Here is a 13,681-nt window from a genome sequence, read left to right as displayed (position 1 = left end):
ATATGGTCCTCATCCTTGAGGGGGTGTTTATTTATTGAGTTATTTAAATCCTTTTTACCTCTAAGGGACAGTGGAGGTGGCAATTTGGGATTGGTCATTTGGAAATCCAGATTTATGTCTTGAATCTATAAATCTTTTATAGGAATTTTGGCCAACTATCTTAACACTGTGTGTTTTATAAAATTCTTTCAAATGTATTATCTCATTTGAGCTTCATACAGGGCTAAGACCATTCTTTTACTTTAGTGATGAGAATTGTGAAACTCAGAGGGTTGTGTCTTATTCTCAATCTCCCAGCCACTCAGAGACAAAGCTTTCTGTCACCCTTGGTCTCCTGATTCTGAAAGGGACCTTAGCCAGGAAAACAACCATCTTTGGGGTAACTAGGACCAAGCAGAATATTTCAGTCAGCCCTTAACTTGGAAACTGATAATTATCAATTCCTTGAGGTTAGCAGAAGAATTTAGAGATTTTGCCCTCTTTACTCAGCCACCTCCCTGCCTAGAAGGTCTATCATAAATTTGGATTTTTACATAACTGCAGCTTTTGTGTATTTCAAACTCACTTTTATCCAACACGCCCTCTGTCTAGCTCTTGGGTATTGAGTGTTAAATGCGTGTGGCGTGCCCCTGTGTCTGCGTGCCTCTTCTCCTTTCTAACTTAGGCCATCTTTATTTTGTCTTTTTTTTTTGAGAGGGCGGGGAGAACATAACATTTGCCCTTTTTCAGTCTTCCGGTTTTCTATTTCCTCAGTTTCTGTCAACAATGATAATGGGAAGGGACTAATGATCAAATGATTTCTTTCTTTCATATTCGCCATGTTTGGAGGTGTGCTTTGAATTCAGAATTGTTGAATCTTTGGGGAAATGGTAAGAAAGTAGAGATGAAAGCTCTTAGATCTTCGTTTGGGGAATCTTTCTAGCACTGCACAGCAGGACTCATTAGTAACATGATATGGAGTTGTACCATGGAAGTGGCAGAAACAGGTTCTCTTTTGCAAAGGAAGAAGTTTTTCCTGGACGTACTTAGCTAGAAGTAATTTCTTCCTTTTCTGACTTCCTGTAGCACTTCTTTGTACCTTATTTTATGGCTTACATTGCTTCTTATACTTTATTTTAGTTTTTTGTTGTTATTGTTACCATCTCTCTTAGTAGGCTGTCTTTTTGAGGACAGGAGTGCTGCCTAATTTACTTTTATAACTCCATGGAATCTCTAACACATAGCCTAGAATGTAGTGATTAACAAATACACATTTTCTGGGATTTCCAGAGACTCATACTTTCTCCTTTATGCAATACTGTTTCATTTGAATATTTTACAGTAAGCATGTATTACCATGCAATCAGGAAAAAAAATGAAGATATAAAATTTTTTTGAATGAATAAATGGATAAATGAATGATTAGGAATTCAGTGCTGCTGGGGAAATTCAGAAACAAGATATCATTTACTGAACATCTAAAGCATTGGTTTTCCAAGAAGTATAACATTTTTCATACTTATTACCCTAATTACTTTTTCAGCATCTTGATGAAATGGAGGGGCATAGGTGTATAGTAGCTGAGATATCTCAAGTTTAAGACTTTCACCTCCTTATTCTATGCAGTTTCTCCATGCTTCAAAGATCTTGCTTTTGGATTTGTTTTTTGTTCAGGTGTTTCCAAGCAATGTTATGGTAACAGAGAGATTATTAACCAAATTGATCCCTGTGGTGTGAAAAAGTGAATTCATTGTTTCTCTTGGGCTCCAACTTCAGAGTGGAGCCAGTTCATCAGCGGAATCTGGCTCATTTATTCCTGAGTTCAAACATATTCTAAAGTTCTCATCCTCTCTTGCTTCTTCATCCTTGTGCAATCCATCACCAAGCTGTTGCACGGTTTCATTATTTCGGATTGTTCAGGACCAGAACAAAAACCAGACTGGCAAAGAATGTGCACATGCAAGTCACCTTCTAATTTTGTCATTGAGAAAAAATGGCTTCCCTCCACTCTTCTAGGTTCTTTGACTGGGCCATGAATTAAATTGACATAAAACAGATTAACAGGAAAAGCACTATTTTTAACTACTTGTATATGCATGGGAATCCCACAAAACATGAGACTCAAGGAGCCAGATGATTGTAGCATCCTGAGCTACAGAAAGGAATAGGGGCTTGGGGCTTCTGGGGGGAGGCGGTGACAGGTTATGTGAGGGTGAGGGGGGGATATGTATAGTGAATAAAGTTTGTCTTGATATGCAGATCAAAGTCTCAGGTAATAAAGGTTGTCTCTGAGCAGTCCTCTTCTTGATACAGATATTTTTACTAATGTAGATTTCCTTTATAGGTGTAAATTTCCTTTATGAATGGGCAGCTTTTCAGAGCTACTCCTGTATCTGCAGTTTCTCAGAATAACCAGCTAAAAATATACTAAAGAAGTATGTTTGGGCTAGTGTATTACAGTTTTCTACAATCATATTTTAGCGTACTGTGTCCTAAGCCCCATCATTGCCAATTAGAATGATTTTAATAGTGGCAGCTTCTTACTCAAGGATCATATGGTTTAAATGTTTGCCTCTATGTCTGTCTTAGATTGGGACTGGCATGTTATAGATGAACATACAGAACATTTCTAGAAAATACAGAGGAGGCACATGCTTTCCAAGATCAATACTTTGATTGTAGGATGTCATAATCTTTTAAAATTCAAGGATGTTGTTTATTTACAAGTATTGAGGGCTGTGAGGCTTGGAGGGAACTGCAGATCAGCTGGTGTGGTGTGACATAGACAGGTCAGTAATGCCTCACTTGACCTTCTTGCATTTGCACCTTAGAATTTATGTAGGTCACAGTTATTGGAACTCAGCATTTTTCCTAAGTAAGAACATATTTCACGTAGGAAGTATATATAGGGCCCATACTTATGTATGCCAGTCAACCTTCTGAATGACTTTTGAGTTGAGCATTGGAGAGGAAGAAAACCAGGTAGTAGATAACCTTGAATCTCCCAGAATAAACACTGGCAATTTAAAAAAAAATAATAACTTGTTTTTTCACAAGATAAGTGTTTCCCTTTTGAGAGCCTGCAGAGTTTATTATTCTTTTCAATCTTAAAACGTCAGTTAAAATCCCAGTAGTGCAGGGTTTGAAATAACGAATGAAAGAGGTCTCACATGATGGGTGCTGCTGTTTTGGGATAATCATTTCTTTGGCACACAAAGAGAACACCAGACTAGGACAGGCCCACGTATAACCATGAGAATGGGACTACATCATGGGGTACGTGTAGCTGATGGAATAATTAGAAGTGCAGTTCAGCTCGGGAGATGCTGCCGCCTATACGTAATCGCAGGTTAGATTTTTTAAAAATTATGGATGAATGCCAATCTTTATTGAATTCCTGCTATGTGTCTTAAATTGTGCTAAATTATGTCATTTAACCCTCCTGACAAATTTAAGAGAAATTTACTTTTATCTTTCATTATTTTTTGAAATATTTTGAAACATATTTTTTACTTTTGTCTTACATTATAATTGAGGAAATAAAGTATTGGGGATGAGAAGTAAGGTGCCTAGTCCTATATAGCAAGTAATTGGCAGAATCAGGATTAGAACCCTTGACTGTTTCTCTTTAAAGCTGCAGCTTTTCCACTTATTCCCTGGCCTTACACTGTCTTTTGTGAATCTTATTTAACAAATGGGTTTTATGCAGTCTTTGTTTTTCAGCTGGAGCATATTCCTTTTTGTTTTTTTCCATTATTATTCATTTTGTCCATTATATCTGTATTAGTCCATTTCTGTTGCTTATAGCAAAATACCTTGAACTGAGTGATTTATAAAGAAAATGAAATTTATTGCTTACAGTTTCTGAGGCTGTGAAGTCCAAAGTCCAGGGAACATAGCTGGTGAAGCCCTTGGTGGTGGCGACAGTGACAGCAGGGTATCACATTGCAAAATGGCAGAGCAGAGAGAAAGAATAACCTGCTCATTCTCTCTCCTTTTAAAGCCCTCCAAACCACACCCCTGACCACCATTTTTAATCCATTCACTAGGGCATGGTCCTACAATCTAATCACCTCTTCAAGGCTCCACCTTTCAATTACAATAATAGAATTTCCACCCTCTTAACAATCACGGTGGGGGCCAACTTTCTAATACATAAAACTTGGGGGACACAACTCAAGCTTCAGTGAGTTTTGGGGGGACATAATTCAATCCACTACAGTGTCCTTGCATTAAAGAACTTTGTTTACTCTTCAGATTTTTCAGATTAATCACATGGACCTTTGTGAATCCCTAATTTCTGGTATAGCACCTTGTCCATAGGAACTGTTCAATAAATACTTGAAAAAGTGAATTTAAAATACAGTATATTGTCATATAGATTTTATGTTCTATTTTTTACCTATTTTTGAAGACTTTCTTGTTAACAAAGCCTCTTTTAAAATCAACAAACCGTAGGCATTTAGAATACCTTCTATGTGTAGAGCAAAGTGGGAAATATAAAGAGGTATTCTTAAGAAAGCTTAATATTTAATAGTGAGAGACAAAACTGTCAGGGGCTCCATTTCCTACTCATGTTTTTAGATGACCAGTCCTTTGCTTATCGTGATTATTGCTTACTAGCATTTCATTTGCTTATCAACTTTTTATTTTCTTTGCTATTTAAGAATTTGGAATGTTTATCTCACTTACTCTGGTCTTTTATGTAAAATATACATTCTCGGCATTTAACTGTGTCATGCCAAACAGTTACAGGGCAGAACAGAGCACGCATGGCCATGGCAGTGTCTAGAATTACATCCAGCATCCAACCACACCCGCAGCCTCCACCAGTAGGGGCCAAGCCACCAGCAGGTTCGTAAAGGGTCTTCCTGCTTCATTCCATTCCCCTTTCAGTTGATTCTCAGCACAGAAGCCAAGTGCATCTGTTACAACGTTAAGTCGGATAAGGTCACTCCTCTGCTGATGAGCTTCCCATTTCCCTCTGAGATGAGACTGCAGTCATGACCATGGCCTACAAGGTCCTACATCATCTGCCCCCATTCTCTTGGTTCTCTGACCTCACCTCCTCCTACTTTCTCCTTGGTCACCCCACTTCAGGTGCTCTGCTGTTCTTCCAGCCTTTCTGGTGTTTTGTCCCCGGGTTCCCTCAGCCCAATATACCTTATTCCTAAGTACTTGTAGGGTAAGGCTTGCTTCTTTCCCTTCTTGAGATCTTTACCTGAAGACTCCTCTGAGGTCTACCCTGACCACTCTAACCTGTTCAAGTTGCAGCCTCCATCCCCACCTCCCTCACGACTCCCCACCCCGTTTCCCAACTTTGTTTTTCTCTACAGCACTTATAACCATCTAACATGCTAAATGTTTTACCAGTTATTTTGTTTTATTGTCCATCTCCCTCAACTACAAAGAAGACCCAGAAGGCACAGAGACAAGTTTTTTGTTTTGGTTTATGTTTTCTGTCTTCTTTACTGCTAGGCCCTAGTGCTTAGAATGGTGGCTGGCTGAAGTAGATGCCTGATAAATATGTGACTGAAAAATGCGTGAAAATGTAGCCGTGAGACTCTTACATGCCATAAATGCCACGTTCAACTCTTTGAGCATTATGAACTTTAATGATTTACTCATTCAAAAAATACTTACTGAGTGCTTACTATATGCCAAGTCACAGGCTATGACCTGAATATACGGTGGTTCTCCTCGAACTTACTATTTAGAGAGACTGACATTCAACATAAATAAATATATAATTATCCATTGCTACACTTGTGGGATGTGAGCTCAGAGAACAGGAGTACCTGATTGGTCTTGGGTTGGGAGCTGGGAAGGCGTCCCTGATAAGTATTTATCTAGCCCTGATTTGTGAGCTCAGCTATGAGCGGGCAAAGGTTGCTACTTCCTCAGGTCCAGACAAACTTTCACACAGCTTTCTCAAGCCACTGTGGTTTTCAAACTTGATTGGCATTAGAGTCCCCTGGAGGGCTTGTTGAAAGAGGTTCTGGGCCTCATCTCCAGAATTTCTGATTAGTAGGTCTGGGGTAGGGCCTGAGCATTTGCATTTCTGGCGAGTTCTCTGGTGATGCTGATACTGCTGGTCCAGGGTCCACACTTTGAGAACGACTGGATGGGTCTAGCATGACTACACAAAAGGAGGAGGCTTATTTTGAGGCAAGGCCCAGGAATACATCTGATCTTAGAGAAGGGGACACCTGCAAGGAACTTTGCAGATAGGGCTGCTGAAAACCACAGGGCAGAGATAGAAGGAACTGGAGATACTGTCTTTCCTTTTTTTGCTTTTTTCTGGTCATATCCAGCGATTTGAAAGTTTGATATAATCACTCTCATTGTTTTCCTTGTGAGAAACAAAATACATTCGGCCACCTGAATGTTAAAACTTTGCTACTCAGGAGTCAGACATAACTGGGTTTGAATTCCAGCTCTTCCACATGATTGTGGAACTGCAGCACATGAATAGCTGGGGTGAACTGGAAGTGGGGGAGTCTTGGTTCAGCCTTTGACCATATTATGTGGAAGTGGCATCTTTTTAACAATTTTTAAAGGTGGTAAAATGGTGGTTGCTAAGACTGTGCTTAGAAACTAGAAGCTGTAGTATGAAGTCAAATGGCCAGTGCTTTCAACCACAGGGGCCCCACCCGAGCTCTACCCCACTCAAGGTAAGACTTGGCTAAATGCTGGATCTTGGTCATTTACTTACTACTGTGAGTAGTAACTCCCCTTCCAGTTACCTTATCTGTAAAATGGGATTAGTAATCCCTACTTGACAGCGTTGTGGGGACTGGAGAAGATTATGTATGTGTAGGGCATACTATATTGCTTGATACTCCAGAAATATTAGATATAGCTGCTGCTGTTTTGAAAGATTACCCCTTTTCCCATCCATCATCCCGTTTCCCCACCTCACCATCCCGGGGGAGTTCTGATTGCTCTACCTTCCTCCCCCTTCAAACAAGGGACATTTGAGTGCATAGTTTTAAACAGTTTAAATAAACCTGATTGTTTCATTGTTCACATCTTGAAGAAAATATAGTTGTTTGCCAGAATGATTTTTATAAAACTTTGGAAAACAGTACCCAGTTTTAAACCACTTATTAAGAGTTGAGTGGTTTGATTTTCAGTGTTTCTGGGGCATTTACTTCTGGGTTCCTCCTACCTGCTTAGAAATTGGCAGATCATTTATCAGGTTGTTCAGGAACTTTTTGTGGAGGACAATTATGTATTTATAAGAAAAACTGAATTAAAAACAAAGCAAAAAACTTTTCTTTTTGACTAAAATGCTTTTGGATGTCTATTGTATCTTAAGTTTTCAAGCACTCATATGCCTAACATGAGGTAGTTTTAGCTTCCTTTTCTGGTAGTAAAAATATTTTGATTGAATAGGTTAAAATACAAACTTGTTCATGTACTTAAATGTATTAATGTTTTGCTTTTTGTTAAGTAAAAAAAAGTGCCAATTGAAATAATACTTGTTAATTACAAGTGATTTCTTGTTCCTGTGTATAAATCAGTCTTCTATGAATCATATTTTTTTTTTCAGCTTTTTGATGATTCAAAGAGAACAACCTTTCTTTTGCACTATATTAACCTCACACTGTATTTATATTAAACAATATTCTTTGGAGAAAAAAACGTTTGGTATACTTAGTGAATTATGTACCCTCCTAGAAGCGCTGCAGACTGTTAATGCTCAGTGGAACCCAGCAGTTGTAACTGATGAAACATCAGCATGGAGGCTATAAAATAAAAAAGAAGTAATTGGGGACATGTTGGGAGCTGGCAAATGGAAAACTCAAGCAGATGTACTACTGAAAAGAGAAAAGAAAGCTTAAAAAATCGCATTTACTAGAAGAGGAACTGCAAAGACGGATGATAGAAGTTAACATCTCATTCAGATAGAAAGTAGATTAGAAATTATATTTCCATTTCTCATACTTAAAGGAAGTAATACTTGAACTCTCACAGTTAGCCATATAAAGACTACTTTACATCAACTATATATACCTGAAAAGGATATTCATCAGTGAAGGTTTCATAGTGTAGGCTTTGCTGGAGCCAGCTCGTACCTGTTTGCAGAAGTTGATTATAAGCTTCTCTTCCCAACTCCCTGTTCAATGATACTGTGTTGCTAGCTTGAAACCAGCCATGGTGAGAGTATTCACACCATGTGATAGAGTTTGGATGTTATTGTCCCCCCAAAACTCATGTGGAAATCCGATCCCCAATGTGGCAGTGTTGGGAACTGAGTCATGGTGGTGGGTCCCTCATGAATGGGTTAATGCTCTCCCTGAGGGGTGGGGGTAGTGAGTGAGTTCTGCTTTATTAGTTCCCGTGAGAGCTGGTTGTTTAAAAAGACCCTGGTACCTCTCTTCTCTCTCTCATGCTTCCTCTCACCATGTGATCTGCTTGTACCTGCTATTTGCCTGCCACTTTCTGCCATGAGTAGAAGCAGCCTGAGGCCCATGCCAGATTCAGCTATCCCAGAATTGTAAGCAAATAAATCTCGGTTTTTTTATAAATTACCTAGTTTCAGGTATTCTGTTATAGCAAAACAAAGCAGACAAATACACCATGGAAATTGGCAAACACTACAATAAAAACACCCCCACCCCCCACCCAGCTGTTAAACATTTACCGCCACACTAACCAGATATGTGTATTAACTGCCCTCTGTTAAATAGAGGATGATGGGGGTTGAGCAGAGGTGGCTCATTTGAAGAAAGCCTCTCCCTGATTAGTGTGATGGGAAGTTTTAGACCACAGTGAGTTTTGGCCTTTTCTAATGCTGAACTCATTTTGATACATAGGCCAGTGTCCTGCCAATAGGTTTTCAAATATAAAATTCTAATCCTAAAACACGTTTTGCTCCAGTAGCTGTCCCCAACCCAGATTTGATGTGTCTGTGTGCTGTATTGTCTATTGTATTGAAGAAAATAACAATTTCTCTCTCTTCAGTGATGTTAGTATTTTTTACCCTCTGCCTTCCTAACTTCTGCTTTCTATTCACATAGTTCTTCATGCCCCAAATGGTGGACTTACAAGAATGAGCTGGTGGCTCAAGAAGAAACTAGACATTGTTAATTATTTACATATGTTATTTACATACCTTTTCTTTTCCTGGGCTGAGGTATATACATGTTCTGCCATGAAGGGAGCAAACATAATGTAGGGGGTGGAGCAAGAAGAAGAAGTAGGTTAAAAAACCCTACTCTGTGCCTGCCTTCTGTTCCTGCTTTTCTAATGTGTTTTGGTCATCCTCTTAATAATTTTCATGTTAATGCCTTACCACTTAATAAAATTGTTGAGAAAGTACCACTTTTGAAGGATGAACCCTGGGGACCTACTAGTGGTTAGTGATTTCTAAAGGTATTTCTGTAAATGAGAAAGGCCTCTTGGCATTTTAGGTAGGGTTGGACTGCTGAGAATGCCAAGGGAGGATGTACCCTTCAAACTGATTCCTGATTTGTTTTTGAATGAGCATTTCCCTGTAACCTTTCGAGGCCAAGACTCTTAGTTCAAATATGGTAATGTTTGCTCTATTGGAGGATATAGCCTACTGATTGCCTTTCTATAGTGGCCATCTAATATAACAAGACTTCTGGAATCCACAGTGCCTAGAGATATCTAAATATAATAGCTTCTAAGAATTTAACATGTTAAGCCCTTCTGATCTTGGAAAAAAACAAATAAAATAATGACAAAAATAACAACAAAAATAGATAAATATAATAGTTAATGTTTATTGAATGTTTGCTATGTAAGTGACACCATGCTAAGAGTTTTACAGAGTAACCCATGGTAAATCTCATGTAATCCTCATAACAGCCCTTTGAGTTTGAATTATTGTTATTAACCCTGTTACTAGATGGTGAACTGAGACTTAGTGTATAAGGTAACATGCCCGGAGTCACTGGTGACAGAACCAAGGAGCGAACCCAGGTCATTCAAGTTCAAAGTTCATGCTCCTAGCTATTATACCTAACTACCCCTTTGCTGTGGGTTTAATGTCCCCTCAAAACTTAATCCTGACTGTGACAGTGTTAAGAGGGTGGGAAATCCTACTATGATAACTGAAAGGGGGGGCTTTGAAAAGGTGACTAGATTGTGAAAACCATGCCCAAGTAAATGGATTAATCCATTGATATTTTAATGGTGGCTGTGGGCATGGTTCAGAGGGCTTTAAAAGGAGAAGGAGTGAGGAGTTAGCTCTCTCTCCGTGCTTCTGCCATCTGCCATCTGCCATATGAGATAACCTGCTTTGCTGGGAAGATTCCTACCCACCAACAAGACTCTCACCAGGTGTGTTCCCAGGACTTTGGACTTCCCAGCCTCTGAAATTGCAAGCAATAAATATTATTTCTTTATAAATTACCCAGTTTCAGGTATTTCTGTTATAAGCAGCAGAAACAGACTAATAATCTCATAACTGAGGGACTTTATTAATCAGGTTCTCCAGAGAAGCAGAATCAATACAAAGAGGTATATGATGAGAAATTGACTCATGATTATGTGGCTGAGAAGTCCCATGATCTGCTCTCTGCAAGCTGTAGACGCATGAAAGCTGGGGCTGTGGTTTCAGTCCAAGTCTGAAGGCCTGAAAACTGGAGGGCCAGTGGTGTAAATCTTAGTCTGAGGACAGAAGATGACCAATGTCTCTGCTTCAGAGGAGAGAGCAAATTTGCCCCTTGTCTGCTTTTCTGTCTATTCAGGCCCTTAATGGATTGGGTGATGCCCACTTGCATGGTGAGGGTGATCTTCTTTACTCAGTTACTGATTCAAATGCTAATCTCTTCTAGAAACACCCTTACAGACACACCCAGAAATAATGTTTTAACAACTACCTGAGAGCATCCCTTAGTTCAGTCAAGTTGACGCATAAAATCAACCCTTACAGTAGCTGTAGGAAGCTAAGCTCTCATGAATGACCTACTTGTTCATCCATGGACACTGCCTAAGGGAGGAGAACCCACTGTGAGAGAAGACTGTTGTGGGGTCACAGCAGTGGAGACTGGTGAATTGCAGCCATCAGTTGATTAAATATAAAAACAGGCATAGACTTGGGGGTAGTGACATCAGTGACCTCTAGGGAGATATATCACTCTTCCCTGCAAAACTGAGTTAAAGATGTCCAATAAAGGGGGCCGACCCCGTGGCACACTCGGGAGAGTGCAGCGCTGGGAGTGCAGCAGTGCTCCCGCCACGGGTTCGGATCCTATATAGGGATGGCCCGTGCGCTCACTGGCTGAGCGCTGTGTGGTCGGTCACAAAAAGACAAAAAAAAAAAAAAAAGATGTCCAATAAAGGGTCTTCTCTGATCACCATTTACCCTCTTTTTTTTTTTTTTTTTTTTTTGAAATATCAAGGTATATTTATTTGTGTATCTTTGACTGCTAGTGAAGCAAAGCACTTTTCCATAAAATGACTTAACCATTTTTCCTAATGAAAGACTTTTGGCTCATCTCTAAATACCACTTATCCAGTGGGTGGTGAGAGTTGTTCTTTTATTTTTATTTTTTTATTTTTATTATTTTTTTTTTTAAATTTTATTTTGTCGATATACATTGTAGCTGATTAATGCTCCCCATCACCAAAACCTCCCTCCCTTCTCCCTCCCCCCCTCCCCCCCAACAATGTCCTTTCTGTTTGTTTGTTGTATCAACTTCAAATAATTGTGGTTGTTATATCTTCTTACCCCCCCCCCCGTTTGTGTGTGTATGTGTGTATGTGTGTGTGTGAATTTATATATTAATTTTTAGCTCCCACCAATAAGTGAGAACATGTGGTATTTCTCTTTCTGTGCCTGACTTGTTTCACTTAATATAATTCTCTCGAGGTCCATCCATGTTGTTGCAAATGGCAGTATTTCATTCGTTTTTATAGCTGAGTAGTATTCCATTGTGTAGATGTACCACATTTTCCGTATCCACTCATCTGATGATGGGCATTTGGGCTGGTTCCAACTCTTGGCTATTGTAAAGAGTGCTGCGATGAACATTGGGGAACAGGTATACCTTCGACTTGATGATTTCCATTCCTCTGGGTATATTCCCAACAGTGGGATGGCTGGGTCGTATGGTAGATCTATTTGCAATTGTTTAAGGAACCTCCATACCATTTTCCATAGAGGCTGCACCATTTTGCAGTCCCACCAACAATGTATGAGAGTTCCTTTTTCTCCGCAGCCTCGCCAGCATTTATCGTTCATAGTCTTTTGGATTTTAGCCATCCTAACTGGGGTTAGATGGTATCTCAATGTGGTTTTGATTTGCATTTCCCGGATGCTGAGTGATGTTGAGCATTTTTTCATATGTCTGTTGGCCATTTGGATATCTTCCTTAGAGAAATGCCTACTTAGCTCTTTTGCCCATTTTTTAATTGGGTTGCTTGTTTTCTTCTTGTAAAGTTGTTTGAGTTCCTTATATATTCTGGATATTAATCCTTTGTCAGATGTATATTTTGCAAATATTTTCTCCCACTCTGTTGGTTGTCTTTTAACTCTTTTAATTGTTTCTTTTGCTGTGCAGAAGCTTTTTAGTTTGATATAATCCCATTTGTTTATTTTTCCTTTGGTTGCCCGTGCTTTTGGGGTCGTATTCATGAAGTCTGTGCCCAGTCCTATTTCCTGAAGTGTTTCCCCTATGTTTTCTTTAAGAAGTTTTATTGTCTCAGGGTGTATATTTAAATCCTTAATCCATTTTGAGTTGATTTTAGTATATGGTGAGAGGTATGGATCTAGTTTCATTCTCCTGCATAACGATATCCAGTTATCCCAGCACCACTTGCTGAAGAGGCAGTCCCTTCCCCAGTGAATAGGCTTGGTGCCTTTGTCAAAGATCAGATGGCAGTAAGTGTGTGGGTTGATTTCTGGATTCTCTATTCTATTCCATTGGTCAGTGTGTCTGTTTTTGTGCCAGTACCATACTGTTTTGGTTATTATAGCTTTGTAGTATAGCTTAAAGTCAGGTAGTGTTATGCCTCCAGCTTTATTTTTTTTGCTGAGCATTGCTTTGGCTATTCGTGGTCTCTTATTGTTCCATATAAATGTCTGAATAGTTTTTTCCATTTCTGAGAAAAATGTCTTTGGAATTTTGATGGGGATTGCATTGAATTTGTATATCACTTTGGGTAGTATGGACATTTTCACTATGTTGATTCTTCCAATCCAAGAGCATGGGATATCTTTCCATCTTCTTGTATCCTCTCTAATTTCTCTCAGCAGTGGTTTGTAGTTCTCATTATAGAGATTTTTCACCTCCTTGGTTAACTCAATTCCTAAGTATTTTATTTTTTTTGGTGGCTATTGTAAATGGGCAGGCTTTCTTGATTTCTCCTTCTGCATGTTCACTATTGGAGAAAAGAAATGCTACTGATTTTTGTGTGTTGATTTTGTATCCTGCTACTGTGCTGAAATCATTTATCAATTCCAACAGTTTTTTTGTAGAGGTTTTAGGCTGTTCGATATATAGGATCATGTCATCTGCAAACAGGGACAGTTTGACTTCATCTTTTCCAATCTGGATGCCCTTTATTTCCTTCTCTTCTCTGATTGCTCTGGCTAGTACTTCCAACACTATGTTGAATAGGAGTGGTGAGAGTGGGCATCCTTGTCTAGTGCCTGTTCTTAAAGGAAAAGCTTTCAGCTTTTCCCCATTCAGGATGATATTGGCAGTGGGTTTGGCATATATGG

General features: G+C 39.2%; 1 protein-coding gene across 3 annotated transcripts in view; it reads left to right on the top strand.

Moving 5' to 3' along the window:
• FHIT (fragile histidine triad diadenosine triphosphatase) overlaps positions 1 to 13,681 on the top strand; it is a 1,434,235-nt gene that overhangs the window by 106,643 nt on the left and 1,313,911 nt on the right. The gene's annotated exons all lie outside the window — the stretch shown is intronic.

Source organism: Cynocephalus volans, chromosome 11 (genome assembly GCF_027409185.1).
Source record: "Cynocephalus volans isolate mCynVol1 chromosome 11, mCynVol1.pri, whole genome shotgun sequence".
In the NCBI taxonomy this organism is placed as follows: Eukaryota; Metazoa; Chordata; class Mammalia; order Dermoptera; family Cynocephalidae; genus Cynocephalus; species Cynocephalus volans.
Note: the sequence above shows the minus strand (reverse complement) of the source record. Positions and strands in the feature narration are given on the sequence as shown.